Genomic DNA, 13,725 nt, shown 5'->3' with positions numbered 1-13,725 from the left:
ATTTGGATTTTTCTATGTGGCACACAGGTTTGCAATATGAGACAATATCCTACTATTGGGTGGTCCATTGAGTTAATGCGACATTCCCGAATGTATAGAGCTTGTGTATTTACTCCAGTCTATATTCCTGGCTGAAAGAAATAATCTCATGTAACTTGAAGTATTCTGCAGTGTATTAGAGCTGTCGTAGACTATGTGACTAAGTGATCCTAGAAGTGTGAACTGGCATGTACAGTATATAATGGCTGCCAAACCTTCCCTCAAATACATCTTGTCTCAGATGAACATTTCTGTTGTGAATAATTGCTGCTGACACGCAGTGGGAGGGAGGAGGGGAGCGTGCACATGATGCATGACAAAAGATGTCAATAACAAACGACAACAAAACAAAACTGGTTACAAACATCATTGCTCCCTGGCAACGTCACTGGCCCTTTTATACAAAGCAGCCTTAAAATAGACTCCGAAGATAATTTATGTCTCGTGCACGTTCCTCTGTGTAAGGCTGCTGCCATTGCACCAGCAGACTGACGTTGATATGTTTGATGCTGTCATCTGTTGGCTACAGTGGTGATAGATTTAGATCAGCCCTTTTCTTTTTTAATCCACGTTCTTTAATTTTAGTGACACATTTAGCGTCATATTTTTCTTTCATCTGGTTATGACTTCCCTGTGTTCATAGATGTAATTAGGAATAATATCTGCGCAGTATGCTGTCACATATTAGTGCTCTCTCTCTCTCTAAGGCGTGCAGGCATTAGTGTTCACACCTCAAATCATGGTCACAATATGTTGTTGAAGGTTTGCCACAGGACCTGTTTTATACCACTGTATATTAAAATGATATGACCCTTATTGTCGTGCTATTACATGTCCAGTGTGTTCGATTTAGGTGATAAACTTCACCACTAGATGTCAATAAAATCTACACACCTAAACTTTAAGTGACTTATCACTTAAGTGGTCACTGTACAGAGCTATACCTTGGATCACACTGAAGAACATGGTCCTGCAGCTGCAGTATATCACTGATGTAGTCTCAAGCAAAGGTGGAGGGCAGGGCACAGGCATGGGCTCACTTTTTTCTCAATACCAGATTGGAGGCAATTTATCAGACTCCTTTTCGAGCAATAACAGGCACCCTTCATCTTTACTATACATTTTTTTATAAGTGACTTCACAGTCCTACCTCAACTACTCAGAGGCAATTATAATTTTTAATGGATTTGATCAGTAGTAGAACAACCATACCAAACACTGGAAATTTGTTCCGGTTCTCTTGACAAATAGCAAACCAGTATTCACTGACTTTTTGTCGCCTCCTCAAACTTCACACAAAATTGTGTCCCTGATGTGTTTTGGTTTAACAGCCCCATGCTGGGCAGCTTTTGTGCTCCTCAGGCGTCACAGTGTGGGAAATGGGTGAAATTCTGCTCAGGGAATCAGTATACCTGTGACTACTGCAGAGTCATTTGACCCAGAAATATCACACCGTTGCAACAAAAAAACTGATGTTTCTGAATGTGATGGTTTTCGTCAAGTGTAAAAATAAGTTTATGTAAGAGGCTGTTTTTGCTGGATAACGTGATTTCTTCGGTGGAAGAAATTCTGAAAAGTAGCTTTCATTTAAATTCCGCAATGGACTCTTTACCATCTTGTACTCATAAGAGTTTCACAGGGAGGGAATCGGATTCACGAATACGCGCCAGAACCAAAGCTTGGAGAAATTTTGATCACAAGACACACAGAGGGAGTGTGACCTCATTTTCTGCTAAGGAAGCCGTTATTCCACTACATATTTACATAGAAAATGGTTGTTGGTTGCTATATTAATGACTAAAATATCATATGTATAACTTTTAACAACACTAAATTGTACAACACAGCTGCTGCTATAGCTCCCTCAATTTTGGACTGTTAGAAAAGGTCAGTACTGCATACTGATTACTTGATTGCGTACAGGATTAGATATTATGAATCATTTGTGCAGAAATTATTTATCCCATCAAGAAAATTGTAATAAATTGAGTATATAAAATGTTTGTATTTAAATGCTGGTATGATGATGCTATTATGCTGCTTCTGTTCCTAGGTATGTATTTTTCTCTTTTCATGAATCATTGGCATTCCCAACCCTCCAGTTGAATACATGCTGGGTCCCACAGGCGCTCACATTCACAAACAGCTCCTGTGCTGCGTGCTTGCTGTTTCACCTTTGGGTGAAATGAGCATCTCAAGCCCCAGAGAGAACTGTTATCCTTCCAGCACTCTGTAAGGGAGAGTAACTGTTGACAGCAACTCTGTTGCTATACTCCAATGAACTGCTGTGCATCTGGGGACTGCTGGTAGTACTGGCATCCCACAATGCAAAGCATCGATGATAAAGTAATATTCCCCCAGAGAAATGGGTAAACACAGAGTGTAGCGATAATGTAGTTATTATCCGAATATTATTGTGACTGCCAAGACAATTCATCTTCCATTGGACTACAGACAAGATATGGATCCTTACACTCTCTGCAACTAACACCATACTCTTATGGTGCATTTAAGATTAAAAAGGAAATAGAACCTTAAAGTGCTCTTGGCAGAAACCTTTCAGAAAAGAATGTACTTCATGTTGATATAAAAGGCCTGCCTAGCATGTAAGGTAAGATTGAATTACACATGAACACCTCTAAGTGCAGGTGTAAATGCAACCAGGAGACAGTGTTGGGAAGGATACTTTCGTATTCCGTTACAGAATACAGAATACATGCCCATAAATGTAATCTGTAACGTATTCCATTACATTAACTAATCTGAGTAACGTATTCTGAATACTTGGAATACTTCCGGTTTGTATTGCATTTTTTAAGTGTATGATTGCGGCGTTGTTATAGTCAGTGGAGCAGCAGCAGTTTAAACTCTCTCTCCACCGATGCTGCGGGCCAGCTGGATGTCCGGCTCCCATCCACTCCCATCTCTGTGCCGGTCCTACCGGACGCTGAAGGACCCCCCCCTGCGCCAAGGCTGCCTCGCGCCGTGCAGCGATCGTTTCGGCGTCGAGTCTATTTTTGTTTGCGCTTGACGCGAGCATATCGCTCCAGGAAACACACTGAAAAATGATTTTAAACGATATTGCTGACATTTTATATGATATAAATGATAAAGTATGCATCCAATAGTTTGTATTCCCCTTTTGTTGTCCTGGAGTTTTAATTTGACCAGATTGAGCAATCACATTATTAAATGCCCCCCTCTGACCATCCATACAGACACACAAGCAGTCATAAAGATAAAAAGAGAGGGGGGGGGCTTGGCTTGAGTGGAGAATACGTAATTTACCCTCCACACCCGACATTGAACGGAGAAAACAGCGGAGAAGTTCTTGAAGATGGATGACATTAAATTGGGACGCTGTTGCAGTTAATGTTGGAGCAACAAGTGACCATATGCTTTTATACTCCTGGGTCAACGGGTGATATTATTAGCGCTTCACGGCGCTTCAGCGTCCGGTGTGAACCCGGCGTGCCTCGCTGGTCTCCTGCAAAGCCATGACAGCGGAGCTCTGGGAGCGCAGGTCGGTCTTATCTCACCAGGTGCTGGAAGGGCAGCTTGCGGATCAGCAGCTCCGTAGATTTCTGGTAGCGACGGAACTCTCTCAGAGCCTCGGTCCCGGGCCTGTAACGGTCCCGAGCCGGTAGCGGTGAGGCTCTTTCACGCCGCCGGGGCGCTCTTACGGCAGCCCTGGTCTCCAGCTGCTTCCTGGGGGCTTTGCCGCCGGTGGATTTACGAGAGAGTGAAACAGAGAAGTACCGTCATGTAATCCACTGATTTCAACAATGTAACTGTATTCTGAATACCATCTATTTAATTTGTAACTGTAACGGAATACAGTTACTCAAAATTTGTATTCTAAATACGTAACGCCGTTACATGTATTCCGTTACTCCCCAACACTGCCAGGAGACATTAAGAACACTCACTCGTTCACTCAGCATCCAGGGGTTTAGGACACATTTAGTTCAAATTATTTCAGCAGTGTAGAAGAAAATGTGTCTCAGGCCACATTGAAGGATGCTTCAGCTGAAATCCCCAGAGTAAGTGAGTGTACCTTCACATTATGTAACCTGGCTTTGTCTGTGACGTCTTGTTGCGCCGCGGGACAGTTAATTATTCTCTTGCTGTCGCGGCTGTCTGCTGTTCAACCTGGCGTTCAGCCCCGGTTCTACAGCAGAGCTGCTATTGCCAGTTTTTTTTAACCTGTTGCAAATCAGTCACGTAGTGTGTGTGTGTAAGAGAGATGGCGATAGAAAGAGAGAGAGAGAGCTTACTGCCTCATCATGGAAGATATTTACATGACTTTTATTAAAACTACAGCCTTTGTGAGGTTTCTGGTATAACTTCTGTATTTGTATGTATAAATGTAGTCCTTGGTACTAAAATAAATACCAGTACTATACAATATGAAGCCTGCTCTCCAGCCCTAGCAAATATTTCACAATAACAAATTAATGGATTCAGTCAAAGGAAATGCTGTAGTGCTTTTTTTTTTTTAAAGGGTAACCTACAGGAAGTGTTGCAAACATTTATGATTGTGACATACTAACCGTATAAACATATTTGGTGAAAGATCTTTGTCTCTTACTCTTTTGCTGTGAACCAAGTGGGGAATGTGGAAAGGATCGCAGAAACCTTGAATCTCCACAAGAGCAGCGTGACTGAACCGCAGCCTGTGTGGCAGATCTAATCTCGTAACATCGGCGCTGAAATGAAAAGCAAGCCATTAAGCAGTCAGGTGGGGCCCAAGCCTAAACGTCCACAGAGATACAATATGTCAGACTTCCTTATTGATTTGATTTGTGCAGAACCTGCCAAGAATTATACCCAGTCTCTACTGGTTTGGCTTTATTCATTATTTCCTACAAACTAAGCTAAAATTGTCAGAAAGTGTGATCTGATCACTAGTTTGTGCTACTGAAGAATGTCGAGACACATCATTACACCAGGTATGAACTGATGTCCACTTTGATGCACATTAATGTCAGGTATGAACATATAGTGTGTCTCAGTGGTAAGAGTTGTCATCTCACAGCAAGAAGCCTTTTCTTTGGACATTGTATCTTCTCACATTTTCTTCCTAGGTTTCCTCCAGGTGCTCTGTTTTCTTCTAACAGCACAAAGTTGCGGGTCAGGTGAACTGGACGTTACCTGTAGGTGTGAATGTGTTCATCACTCTGTGTGTTATTGTTCAGTTAGAGTTCTGCCTCTCAGCAAAGTCAATGATTTTGAAAAAGGAATGGATGGCTTACTATGGATACAGTGAAGGTCGCTCCGGGAAAATTCCGGGAATATTCAAAGTTGGAAACTTTCCATGGGAATTAACGGGAATTAACGGGAATTAACGGGAATAAACAGGAAATGTTGTGGGTAATTTATACTAACTGTGTTTACTTTGTCGTATACAGACATAAATATCAACATTTTGTTTTGTCATAGGCTGATTTGAGCCCTGAAGAAACTTTGGGCACTTCACTATATGCTTCTGCATCGTTGTGGCCTCCTTAGGGTGCCTTTGCAACCCTAAGGAGGAGTAAAGGTTTGTGTTTTCCAAATTTCAACAAACACACTCTTCACAGTTGATTCTAGTTGTATGACCATGAAGGTAATTCTTGACCTTGGATACGGTAGAATAAAAAAATACATCTTAGTTAATGGTCCACTTCTTCTTTAACTGCAGCTCATGGTCTCAGGGTTAGGTTTTACTCTGTTTGACTCCATTTAACACAATTTTCTCGATCCTTGTGCGTCTTTAAATGTCATTTTCATCTTTTTAGTCAAAGATACCCAGAGAGCATTTTTGTTTGATTTTTTGTCCAGCAATATCGATACAGTCTCTGTCTCTGACATTTGGAGCGCCATCCCATGACAACAGGGGTAAACAGAACTTTGTTGAAAGTTGTTCTGAACATCATGTGCTGTGGTTTATCAGGTGCAAACAGGACTGTTTCCAGATCTACAACCTGTGTTTCTTTTGAAATATCTGTTACTCTGTCAGGGTTTATGCATTCACCTCACATGTCATCTATATTCTGTGTTGATCGAAATCTCTAAGAAGAATGCAGTAACTCAAAAGCACAAATACAGCAGAGAGTGCAAATATATATTGTATATGTAAAAGGGAAATGCAAAGCCAAGAAAATAAAATAGGAAATAGTCAAATATGTTAATTTGTAAAAACCTGACATCTTGACCTTTGCTTGATTTAAATTGAGGTTGAATTCCCCCTTCAGCCCTCACTCACATGCTTAGGTCATATGCAAAGAAATCAATCGAAAAACACTTACTGCTGTTTCCTGTTGCCAACCCCTGTGGCAGTTCCCATCAAATTGTGGACACACTCATTGAGGATCACTGACGGATCGCTGTTCATATTTCCTGATTCCTCTTTCATCACTTCGGATCTGCATCAGCTGCACCTTGATCTGACAGGGATTGATGATGACATGAGCCACAGCTATGCATACAGTACAAAGAGAGATTGGACTATAGGAGAGGTTATAACGCCCGTCAAAGTGCACCTGAAGTGGTCTGTACTCCATTCCAAAGGACCAGAGTGCAACAGTCATCTACGTCTTGAATATATTTGTCAGGCTCAGGCCGACTGACGGGGTTCAGGGCGAGTGCAGCCTCTTAAGGTGACCTTTTCCACAACTGTGGCTTGCACTCCGCCACACTTACACACACATGCATACATTTACTACCTGCTGGCACACTGCCCTTATTGCTGTTACTCTACTCACAGGTAATGATCGCATCTTCCAATAAGACTGAGGGTTTATTTTTATTTTATCAGATGTGTTATTTACTTCTTCTCTTTGTCAGCATGCCTCCGACAGCAGTCGTTGTCTATCACAAGTAATTTGATTATAGGTTAATTGCATGAGACATTTTGGAAATGCAAAGAGCTCATCCACCGTTTTTGGTTACGACTCTGGTGCGTCACTCTCTATATCGTTCAATAGATAGAGTGTTTAAAGAGGGATCCTGGTTTCTCTGGAAAGAAAAAAAAAACAACTAAAAACTGAGCTGCAAGGAAGGAAACACATGTTTCTTGTTTTCTTTTGTGTTCTGTATTCATAATACAAATGGTCATAATGCATGGTCCACAAAAAAATACATTATATTAGAGGAAATGTGCGGGTTTGGCATGGGAATGCATTCAAGTTTGCTTTAAGTAAAGGGCTTAATGAAAGATCTCATGGTACATCACACTCATTGCAAGGGTTAGTCATACATTTCAATACATAATACATTTCCCATGGGGTGTTTAAACATACTGTCAATACTGATGGCACCACTGAAACACTGCAGGCTCTGCCAGCTTAGTCAAGAGCTGTATTAAGAATAATTAGCAGTTGTTTGTGAGTGGGAAGCCAGTGAGGAGCATGTCCTTTTTGCTTCACTACAACAAACCCCTGGTTGATGATGGGGTTGTACAACAATAAATGTTTTTCCGATCACTGGTGGTTAAGAACAAATGTCCATTGTTTCATATGCTAAGGTACCTTCCTCAGTTAGGAAGGTACCTGGACTGTTCGAATGCCCCTGAGTTTCGTTTGACAGGTACTTTGTTTATTTATTGACCATGACATAAAATTTACATTGTTACTAGCGACAATAACAGCGTGCAGTTTCACAGCTCCTTTCAATGTCAGCAGACCTCTCTCAACTTGGATTTACTGCTCTGTGTTCCCTGTACTTCCAATTTTGATCATCGTGTGTGCCTGTAGTGTGGCGCCTGTGTTGTTTTACCCTATGGGCATCCTCCAGCGTTGTTGCAGAGAGCTTGCCCATTGTGCTCGTCCTCTTTGCCTGTGATATATTGCCCAGCATGTGAAAAGGTTAATTTCATTACCCTGTCTAGTTAAACAACCACAGATGTATTGACACAGGAACTGAGAATACAATTTAAACTTGGCTCCAGACAGCCTGCTTTGAAGAAGCCAGTGGAAGCTTCTTTTCTTTACCCAGAAGGACACAGACGAAACACGATCGCATTTACTCCCATAGAACTGCTTTCTATATTTTTAGGTGCAAAAGAAACTGACATGGCAATTGAATCGGCACTTTAGGCCTTACAAAAGTCTTTGAAATTGCATGTTGAAACTTGAATTGGGAATTGCTATCTGTTTTTTAGAAAGTGTCAAGGCATGACTTTTCTTATAACCAGTCAGTGTATGGTGATATGATTAAATTTGGTTGCAGTGGGTTGAGGTCATGTAATGAAAATCACTTATTGTCAGGCTCATATCATTTAATTGGCTTGGCTGCAGCCCCCTGCCAGTTCATTACAGCATGCCTGGATTGCATTTGCCCACATTGCTGCCCAGGGTTCCTGCCAATCCCTTTGCTGCTACTGGGAAATCTCTGTGTGTGACTCTGTAACGGATTTTTACGTTGAGGCAGTTTTGAAGCTGTATTTCAAACTCTTTTCATTGGTTTTTGGTCTGAATTTGATTTTATTCTAGCTTGAAATCAGCATAATATAAACCGTAGGTACATTTTACCCAGATACAATGTGTTTCCCGATGGAAGGTTATGACGCTGTGGAGGAGTGCTTGAACAATCCAGCTCATAATTCCCTGCAGCACCAATCAGTTGTGATTATTAAAAATGTATACTTGATTGAAAAACTCTGTGGGTCTAGAAAATGTTAATTATCCTAATCCTTGCTGTGACTGGACTGACAGCTGCTGCAGCCCAGTTGATTGTGAGCGAAGCCCATTTGCCATAATACACTGGTGCTGCAGTTTTTCTACAAGCAAACATTACATTCCTCATCACTTTCCCCCCCACCTCATTAGCACCGGATGTATTGATTTGTGAGTTGAAGTAGAAGGCGGAAATGAAATCAACAAAGAGCCCAGATATTTTTGTCACCGTGGGAGAAGCTCTTCAGTGATTGAGCCTTTATCTGCTTGCTAGTATACTCAGATGGAAGAACCGGATGTTTTCTTATGGTTACAAGCTCTTCCTTTTCTTTCCACACTTTTAATAACCACAGGAGGTTACACAGAAGATCTGGTGTGCAGACCCTTGTGAATTATTCTGGATGATTCCAACTTTAGATTTAGTTTTGTAGTTTTGACTGTCAGTCCTATTGGTAATGCTACTTTTCTCGTCCATCAAATTGCTGAGATCTGGGAATACACTTACTAAAATAAAGTCTGATGGGGCAAAAAACATCAGTATTCAGACAAAATAATGACGATAACTAGTAGAATTATTGATGCAGAACATCCAATACCTGGCTTTCACAATGAACTGGTTGCCATGAAAGCCATTTCCCTAGTTCATCTTGAATATTCTGCTTCAATTTTGGTTACTTTGGGTATCCTTACTTTTGGTTTTACCTCCAAATCATGTGTTTGTAATAATCTGCCTGAACTGCTAGCTTGTTTGAAACCTGTTAAATTGTCTTACCATTTATGTATCTTTCCAAATCGTACCGTATTGTTTAGTTCTGTCATCTGAACTGAAAAAAATGATGGCCAACACAATCAAAACATGATCCCAAGTTGTAATTAAAAGGAAAAGAGGTATTCTCATGAAGAAAAATCTAAAAAATGGAATGCACCACCACCAGACCAGCAACAAACAACTCATTGTCAAATAAGCAACAATTCACATAGAGGAGCATTTAGCTGATTAACAGCCCAATTTCTCCCAAGAGGCAACCTGGCTTGATCCTTCATTTTCCCTTCAATCAGTCAAGCATTGTGGGCGTTGACTATCACATCCTGTGCTTTCAAGCCCTTTTACAGTTGCCCTTTTGCATGCCCGCTCTCAGATTGAACAAAGAAGGTCATGAGATGAGGACCCATCCATCAGGGAGGAGGATACAGCAGGAATGCTGCTGTTAGTGACACAGTGTTGATGACTTCCCAGAAGAAGTGGTCCTGCAGGGTTTACTGTATACCATATTCGGTTAGCCTCCCCAATATGAACAAAACATACTGTATATCCTCATTTACCTTGGTAGAACTGTGATCTTTTTGTTGGTTGAATCTCATTTCAGATTATCTTAAATTTGAATAATAACTGTGGTGTGACCCAACCTCGCTGTATGTACCTGGTTTGTGTGAAAGTGACTTTTCAGAGCAAAGTATCACATGATAGATTTTTGCAGAAGTAAATCCGTAGTTTTATTTGCAAAGAGTTAACTTTGGTGAACTTAATCACAAAAGTTGACAAAGAACACAATGTCTTGACTGTGCTGACTCTTAAGAAAACAGACAACCAGAGGAAATCGAGCAAGCTTAATCGTAAATCCACTTTTATGGATCCTTCCTCTGCTAGAGTGTAAACTGTGAAACTAAAGAGGCAAGGTTCGGAATCCGTTATAGAGTGTGGCAAATGACATACCACAGGGCTCTCCCACACACTGCCAGAGACGGTTCTGTTGCTTTTTAGCATCTTTTATAAATAATGACACAAGCACAAATCAAACTTATCATAAATGACTGGTTTTGCAGCTCTGTCACTCAGTCCCAGTGTCTCTTGTGTCTCTTCACGTGACTCAGGCCTCCGTGACCGTGTCTAGTTCCTTAAGTCTGAGGATCAGTCAGCTAGCAGCCCTCACCTTTACTGATTGATCCTCTCGTACAGGTGGAGGTGCTGTCCCCTCCACCTCCACATAGGGCAACTGTTAAAGGTCCAAACATAGCTCCTAAATCAAATGTTTTAACTTTTTATCAGCTAGGCTTACCCCGGTGTATTTTGTAAGACACATTTTTTTGTGCGTACATTTTTGACCTGATGAGACACTAAGGATTTCTTGTTCCTGCCCTACTCTCAAATCTACTTTTTAACAAAGAACTACAGAAACAAAATCATTTTACTTCACCTATTCAGGGTTTTGGTAGAAAGCCCATATCTCAAAACCTCAGGTGATAATAAATCTGGACTGCCTTTGTAGGCTTAAAAAATCTCTGTAAAAGCTCAGAGAACTCAGAACGAGTAAAGCCATTCGTGAAGCTGTTCCCAAATGGAAAGCAGTGATGGGATGTATTATTATTATTACGATTACATACTGTTAAAGCAGGACAGCAACTGTAATACATCAACACAGCTACCACAGTCAAATCCCCTTCTTGTATGGATCAATTCAAAACTATAGAGCAAAACCCTAGGGACAATATTATTCAGTGTGTATGCTAAATACAGTTAGTTACAGTTTACATCTGGTGTTGCTGCCATTAGTGCCGGGCGCTGATTACCACGGCTCAGTACTTCAGTCCTAACGTTTACAGTTCGGTAAGAGAAGACAAATCAAGGCTCATCTCGTATCCTCAGAAGATGTAATTAACTGGGTTTTATCAGGCCAGTGATCTCCATCTTTGGAGCCATGTCTGTGATCTCATCTTTGCCGGTTGTCAGTTAGCATAAATGGGAGTCTCGTGTATCAACCCCCCAACTTTGCAGCTGACAGGGCCACAGGCCTCTAGTCAGCGCTACTGCCACTGCAGACTTGTAATTTACGATCCGCTATCGATTTTGCTTTGGACAAAAGACAGGTTAATCATTTTGTTGGTCACACACTGACAGCTTATGATTTCCTCTGGGCATGTTCATGTTTTCAATCGGTAGTTGCTTACCTTGCTCCTTCTGATGCCCTGCTCCCCTCACCATTATCCCCCTCACCGGGCCTGGTTCGTAGTGACAAAGTAGAACATCTGACGCTCAGAGTGTCATGAAAGCAGCCTTGTACAGGCGGGGTACCATTATGCCATTAGTAAAGGATTTTCCGCGCTTCGGTAGCTTTGTCTGGGAAAACACAGCATGGCTGAGGCTGTCAAGGCGCTTCCTCTGCCAGCATTTGTTTCACCTACCTCTATGGAGCGAAGAGCTCAATACAGCTGATAGATCACTCTCATTAGTTGGGTATTGAACACCGGGAGCCAAAAACCTGACACAATTCACATGAAGGAAGAGTGAGGGAAGACAAAAGCCCTATTAGCTGGTTATGAAAGACAACCTGGGCCTAATGAAGCAGTCCGTCTGACGTATTAAGGCTCTTATATACTACTACGAGTCCGTTTCTCAGAGAGGTCTCAGCGGGAGACAAAGAGTCTTTTTGATTTTTACTTCTCCGTCAGTCTACGTCCGGAAAAAATTCCCCGCCAAACCCATAGGTGGCGCAACGGAAGACGAGCTCAGAGAAGCCTACCCCATTTGGGAAGAAGAAGTCCACGTGTCTCTGTTGACATGTTAGATTGCGTCCCACACACTGAACCATGGCAACTAACAGAACTAAATAAAGTGAAACCCAGCGGGTCAAAATGCTGATGTAATCGTTTCTTAGCGCAGCGGTTCCCCGGTCTTGTTTCCGAACTGTGTTGCTGATTCCACAGCTTGAATCTGCTTGAGGCTACATGTAGCTAGAAGCTACCCGGAGCTAGCTCCCCCCCAGCTTCCACACAGAGTCAGCAGGGACTCCCGACACTAACTACTACTATCCAGTGTTTGCTTCTAACCTGACGGTATTATAGAAACAGTGTCGTGATAGAAGTAGAATTAAAGTCGTGACGGCGGGTTCTTGCACTGTTACCACCGCAGTTAGCATGGTGGCTAGCCTAGCCCGCTAGCCTAGCCTGCTAGCGCCGTTTTGAAAGCTCGTTCTAACCGTATGTGACCGTGCACACATGTCGTCAGTGCTCGAACGAGCCACCGTCAGCCGGACAACTCCGCTGGCTTAACACACACGTCACATTAATCGTAGAATCATAGTTGTGTTTGGGTTTGATGCTACATGGAAGTAAACAGGAAGTAAACAGGAAGTTTGAGGTCCGGAAATACGGAAATGACGTCATACGGAAACGATGTCGTTCGCGGACCAATCACAGCCAAGAGCGGTCCGTCGGGTCTCCGACATGAAGACGGATAGTTAGAAAAATCAGACGTGTACGAAAAGCTGTCCGACGCCCTCAGAGGACGTTTCACGACGGATAGGGCGGTCTTATCTGTCCGTAACAGAAAAAACGGAGAGGCATAAATTGGCCTTTAGAGTTGGCTGCTACACTGTCTCACTTGGTCCAGCAGCAGCTATATATTGGAGAGAGTCCTTTTCACTTTGCTGACTGATGTTGAGCATCATCACAGACACTGTGCCCTCCATGTGTTTCAGCTGTGCCCTTTAAACGATGAGATTTTCCGCCCTCCATTTTTCCTGTGAATAGAAGGCATCCGTCTGCTTCTGTGACCGCTGGGCTCTGACACAATCTTCTTTGAAATGTTTTGACCCACAGTCATGCTGGCATCTGTCATTACACACACACGTCTGGATGCACATCTGCCCAAGGTTAAAGAAGCACATAGGTCATTTTGCTACATTCAGCTTGTGATTTCCTGTGTGTTTTAAGCTGAGGTTTATACACCAGGGTCCCACTAAATCAGCTGCTCTGAGACAAAAATGCAGAGCGTGGCAGGCGTCTGCCAACTCCTGTTGGGTTCATATCAAAACTATACTCTCAGCTAGAGGAGGATTAGAGGAAATGTAGAACTGACGGAAACAAGTTCCCCACAACATTTTGTTTTGATGTAGGTTAAAATGGCTCCACGGTATCAGAAGAACATTTTGACAGTGCCAAGGCAGAGCTAAATTAAACCTGGTGCATAATTAAAAAGAGTTTAGAAGAGTTAGAAAATAAGTTGCAAGAATTTACGTGCCGGATGTCTGAT

General features: G+C 42.1%; 1 protein-coding gene across 5 annotated transcripts in view; it reads left to right on the top strand.

Annotated features, from left to right (window-relative positions):
• The window catches only part of iqsec1b (IQ motif and Sec7 domain ArfGEF 1b), a 197,341-nt gene that overhangs the window by 37,322 nt on the left and 146,294 nt on the right, over positions 1-13,725 (top strand). The window lies entirely within an intron of this gene.

Source organism: Limanda limanda, chromosome 4, assembly GCF_963576545.1.
Source record: "Limanda limanda chromosome 4, fLimLim1.1, whole genome shotgun sequence".
Classification (NCBI taxonomy): Eukaryota; Metazoa; Chordata; class Actinopteri; order Pleuronectiformes; family Pleuronectidae; genus Limanda; species Limanda limanda.
This window is presented reverse-complemented; position numbering and strand designations above follow the sequence as displayed.